Source organism: Triticum dicoccoides, chromosome 2A (genome assembly GCF_002162155.2).
Source record: "Triticum dicoccoides isolate Atlit2015 ecotype Zavitan chromosome 2A, WEW_v2.0, whole genome shotgun sequence".
Classification (NCBI taxonomy): Eukaryota; Viridiplantae; Streptophyta; class Magnoliopsida; order Poales; family Poaceae; genus Triticum; species Triticum dicoccoides.
In genome coordinates, this window is record NC_041382.1 from 736,912,228 (window position 1) to 736,918,444 (window position 6,217).

Below are 6,217 nucleotides of genomic sequence, written 5' to 3' on the forward strand. Positions count from 1 at the left end.
AGTTCTAGGTGCATGTAAATATTGACATACTTTGTTCACAGAGTAAGAAATGTCAGGCCGTGTAAGAGTCAAATATTGTAAAGCACCTACAACACTTCTGTAATTTGTTGCATCCTCTAGTCCAAGCACATCTCCACTTTCAACTGTAAGTTTTTCTGAGGTTGAGATTGGTGTACTCACAGGTTTACAATGCTCCAATCCCACTCTTCTGAGAATATTTGTAGTATACTTTTCCTGTGTGAGAAGTATGCCATCCTTTACCTGTTTAACCTTTATTCCAAGAAAATAGTGAAGATCACCTAGATCCTTAAGAGCAAACTCCAATTTCAGATCCTTAAGAAAACAAGTGGTGGCATCTGAACTTGAACTAGCAACAATTATATCATCAACATAAACAAGCACAAATATAGTGATATTGCCTTTTTTGTAAAAGAACAAAGATGTATCTTCTTTTGATGGTGTAATTCCAAGTTGTTGTAACTGCATGCTCAATCTTGAGTACCAAGCTCTAGGGGCCTGTTTCAACCCATATAAAGCTTTATCCAACTTACAGACATAATGTGGTGTGCTTTGGTTCTCATATCCCGGTGGTTGCCGCATGAACACTTCTTCCTTAAGAACACCATGAAGAAACGCGTTCTGAACGTCCAGCTGCCGTAGACTCCAACCTCTGGAAATAGCAATAGACAACACAAGCCGAATAGTAGCTGCCTTAACAACAGGACTAAAGGTATCTTCATAATCAATGACAAAACTTTGTTTAAATCCTGTAGAAACTAATCTAGCCTTGTACCTGTCTATACTGCCATCAGATTTTCTCTTGATCTTGTATACCCATTTACAATCTATAACATTATTTCCCTTCCTTGGTGGTACTAAGTGCCAAGTTTTGTTTTTCATGAGTGCATTGTATTCACTATCCATAGCCTCCTTCCATTCTTTATGATTAAGTGCATCATGCAAGTGGGTTGGTTCACCAAAACTACTGAGGAAAGCTCTTTTGACCCTGTCATACCTTACAGTACCATCAGTATATTCTTTTGCCTTGATAATACCTGACTAAGATCGTGTATGGCGTCGCGGAGCTGCTGTTGGTGAAGTTGGCACAGAAGATCCCAGTGCTGCAGTCGCTATTGGTTGCGCCACAGAAGATCCTGCGAGGTCAGCTGCAACCGAGACAGCCGCAGGTTCCCGATCCGGCTCCTGGCCCGAGACGGATCACGACGCAGGCGTGCCAGGCATCCTGCTGTCGGCCCACGGGCTGGTGGCGCAAGGGGATTCGCCCCCGTCCACTCCTGACGAGGTGGGCTCAGCATCGAGCCCAACTGCATGCGGGCTGTCGGCCACCAGCGCGGCTAAGACGATGGGCTCCACGCGGTCGGGCCTGTCAGCCGCCCCACCGCGATTGGCTGCATGCGGATGCCCGCGACCGTCCTTGGATCGCGCAGCGCTGGGGACAGCGGGACTAGCGCAGGGATCCGCCTCGGATCGGACGCCGCTGCCATCCAAATCTGCGCCGCTGCCGCCTGAATCTGCATGAGATCCAGCGCCTTCTTTATCTGTTTCTGCATACATGAAATCATGACCCGAATATGCACAAATATCACTAGAATCCGAATTTTTTATGGAATTCTTCACAGGATCAGCTTTATATAATTCTCTCCCGTGATCTGGAAGAAGGGCTATTTCAGCACGTAAGAGAGCTCCAGTATTTGGGTGAAGTTTGGCAAACGGAAAGAGAGTTTCATCAAAAACAACGTCTCTAGAGATGTAGATACGGCCAGTGGCAATCTCTAAGCATTTGTACCCTTTGTGGAGATTACTATAGCCAAGAAAAACACATTGGGTGGATCGAAACTCGAGCTTGTGGCGATTGTATGGACGCAAATTTGGGTAGCAAGCACACCCAAAATTTTTAAGAGCGTTATAGTCAGGTGTTTGATGATATAATCGCTCTAATGGAGTAGAATTACCAATGACTTTACTCGGAAGACGATTGATAAGATGGGTGGCTGCAATAAATGCTTCATCCCAATATTTGAGAGGCATGTAGGCATGTGCAAGGAGGGAAAGACCAACTTCAACAATGTGGCGATGTTTTTTCTCAGCAGAGCCGTTTTGCTGATGAGCATAAGGGCAAGAGACATGATGTTCAATGCCTATGCTACGGAAAAAAGAGTTGAGCTTTTCATACTCCCCTCCCCAGTCACTTTGGACTGCCAAGATTTTCCTGTTAAAGTGCCTTTCAACAAGCTTTTGGAATTCTTGAAACACAGAAAAAACTTCAGATTTGTGCTTTAACAAGTAAATCCAAGTAAACTTGCTAAAATCATCAATGAAACTGACATAATATTTTTTCTTTCAAAGGAATCTCTAGCATGACCCCATACATCACTGAAAATAAGCTCTAAAGGAGCATGAGACACACTGTTTGACCTAGGATAGGGGAGTTGATGACTCTTGGCACACTGGCAAGCTTCACAAACAGACTCACTGGATTGGCTATATGACAAGGGCAAATTGCCTTTATTAACTACTTGCTTGACTATGACTGATGATGGGTGTCCTAATCTTTGATGCCACCGTGCCAAGGAGGGCTTGATGACAGAACAAGCATGACGACGTCTGTGATTGAAAACTCCGGATGAGATGGGGTAGAGCCCTCCAATGCATCTGCCGTGATGTAGAAGTTCCCTCGTTGCCCGATCCTTTATAAAAAAGTAGCGAGGATGAGTTTCAAAGAAGACATTATTATCGGTGGCTAAGCGAGACATAGAGGCAAGGTTTTTATCAGCTTGTGGAACATGAAGGACATCGTTTAGAACAAGATCACGTTTAAGAGTAGGAGAATTAATAAAAGCTTGACCGATGTGTTGAATATCCATACCTCCACCACTTGCAGTGTGAATCTGATCGTTGCCAAGGTATTTCTCCCAGAGGGCGAGTTGCTCTAGTTCACCAGTGACGTGGTCGGTTGCACCAGAGTCTACATACCACACGCCATCGCCCCCTTGCTCGTGCATAGCTGCAGCAACAAGACGTGCGTCGGGGACAAAATCTTCATCATACCTATGCCAGCAATCCACAACTTCATGTCCTGCCTTTTTGCAGAGTTGGCACCGAGGACGTCCCCGGGAAGAAGAGGAGCGGCGGCCGGAGTTGTTGTTGGAGCCGCCGCCTGCTGGTTTATTGGTGCAGTTGCTGGAGTTGTGGTAGCCGCCGCCACCAGAGCTGTTGTAGCCGCCATCTCCCTGAAAGTGGCCACGCCCGCGCCCACCGGTGCAGGGCTGTCCCTGGTGATCGCGCCCACGGCCGCGACCACGAGAGGCAGCATTGGCAGAGGATTGGCGAAGGTTGGTGCCGTGAAGAAGACTGAGGCGGGCATCAAAGCTCAGGAGCTGGCTGTAGAGCTCCTGAACCGTGACCGGTTCCACCCGAGCAGAAAGCGCCGAGACGACATGGAATATGTCCAGTCCGGCGAGAATTTTGGAGACGATCTCTGGATCGGAGAGCGCGGCGGCGGTGCAAGCAACTTCATCTGTAAGACTTTTAATTTTGCCAAGGTATTCAGCCATTGTCATATTACCTTTCTGAAGATTGGTCAGCTCGATGCGGGTATTTATGGCTTGAGCTTGACTCTGAGCAGCAAACATGGCATGGATGGCATGCTAAACTTCGGCCGCCGTCTGTAACGTGGTGACTTGTGCAAGAATATCGCGAGAAAGAGAGCCCATCAAATATCCTTGAAGTCGCTGTTGTTGTGCATACCAGAGGGTGTTTGCAAAGTTGGCGATCTGCTCTTCTTTGCCGTCCTTGGTGATGGTGAGGGTGGGCGGCGGTGCCGGGCTCTTCGCGTCGAGATGATGCTCCATATGTGCCCCTTTGATCTGCGGCAGCACGACGGCCTTCCAGAGAAGAAAATTCCCCCTCGTCAGCTTCTCCTGTGGTGGTGATCCAAGGGATGCGGTGGTGGTGGTGGTGGTGGATGAGGAGGCGAAGGTGGAGGAGGAGGTGGTGGAAAGTGCACCCATGGTGCTGGGCGACATGGCGGCGGAGGTGGTAGACATGCTCTCCATGGAGGAAGGTAGCTAGATGTGTTTTTGTTGAGGAAGAGGCTCTGTTACCATGTCAAAATATTATGGGAAGCGTAGAACCCTTTGCTCGGACCGCATTGCATTATATGGAACATATGCTGTGGCTTACAAGTTTTAGATCGAGGCTAGATCAACCGGTTTACAGAGATATACTCGGGAGAGATGGAAACAGAAAAAGAGATAGAATAGGTTTACAGTTTAAAGAGAATTCTATCCCTATACAATAACTAATTCTAACAAAGAGAAGTGAGAGAAGGTTGGTTGGCTACCATGAAGTTGGCAACTCCGTGAAGAACTTCATTCCCACAGATGACGATGCAGCCAAAATCGCCTTCGTCCTCCTTTGGCGACGCGACGATCACTTCCTTGTGAAGATTTTCTCCCATGACTTCCCGCAAGACAGCATCACACCTATTGATTTTCCAATGGTACACCGGCGCCATCGGATCGATGTGTCTGATTGCGTCGAGCATGCTTTGAGTTCTTTTACCAGCAGATAGAAGACCCCTGCATATGTATACAGATCAACCATTGAGGCCAGTCAACATAAGAAATAAGCAACCAATAAGAGTAGATCAACCTTTGTGACTAGTAAAGATAGGCAGGAAGCAATCAATCAGACGGCTCGACGCTTACAATGTGAACAGTGAACCGCAGTTTTGATTCGACTCCTGGCATAAATCAAGTGGAGAACGGCCTGTATATGGCAATGAGCATCCTGAAACCTGCAGCTCGCGAACACAAATCTGAGAATTGGAGGATTTGATCAACACAAACAGCGCGTGAGATGACAGAACAACAAGTCGACGTACCTGAGCTCGTCCGTGACGTCCTCCTTGCCCTCGCCATCTCCACATGTCGAGCGTGCCGACCACGACTCTGCCTTGGAGACCAGTCGCGCCCGAGATGGAGCCCACGAGGAAGCGGGCGGGTGTGCCGAGGAGGGGGCGGAGCCCGAGCACCCCGGCCCTGCAGCCGTGCCCCACCGCGTCGGCAACGGCATGGCACTCCGTGGAGAGACAGCGGCGTCCGTTATGGTTGGCCGCGAGTAGAGCTTGTGTGTGCCACGGACGACGGGAACTCGACGGGGACAGGGCCGAGCGCGGATCTTGCTCCCGCGAGGCCCACGGCATTGACGTCCTCCTCGCCGTGGCCCTCGCCACCTTCATCACCCAGGTCGAGTCGCACTCCCGTGGCGACGGAGGTGGAGCCGCCGAGGAGCGGGGATAGCCCGAACCCGAGGGTCCAGGTCGTGCCCTGCCACGTCGGTGACATTGTGGCACTCCTGGGAGAAACGAGGGTGTCCGCTGTGGCTGGCCGCTACATCGGCGCGCTCCACGAACGGGAGCCCGGAGAGGACGGGTCCGAGCGCGGATCCTGCTCCCGCGTGGTCCACATGGCTGAAGCCCTCTTGCGTGGTCGAGCGCACGGATGACGACTCCGCGGGGGTTCCGTCGTGCCGGAGCCGCCGACCGCGCAGGTTGAGCCGGCGGGTATGCCGAAGAGCGGGCGGAGTCCGAGCGCCCCGGCCGTGTGGCTGTGCTCCGCCACGTTGGAAACGATGTGGCATGCGGTGTACACACGGCCCCTTCTGCTGTTGCTGGCGGTGACGGGGTCAGCGGTGTGACGACGGCGATAGGAATGGCGCGCCACTGCCTGAGTTCCATTGAGGAAGAGAGACGGGGGCGGCGAGGTTGGAGGGACTGGTTGCGTGTCCGCAGCCGGGATTTGGGGGCGCACAGCAGGGGAGATTTTATAGTGGCATACAGCGGCGAAGCGGTGACCAGTTGCAAAAGATTTTTCCACAGCCAGACAAATCTAGAAGCAACCATCTAGAACCAATCGACGTACCCTAAAAAAAAGAACCAATCGACGTGGTGCAAGGTCAATCAACGTGGCGTAAGAAAAGAAAAGGAGCGAGTTCACCAGTAATGAAAATATCAACCACACGTGTCAAGTTAACAAGGGCTGTAAAAAAAATTCAGAATAAACCAGGTAAATCGAACCCTTACGGGCCTAGTCTTCTTAGTATACGTCCAGCAAGGGGCATCGTGTTTGTGCATATTCTCAACTAGGATGTTGTTAACTCTATAGAGGATATACACGATGTAGTTTTCAAACTT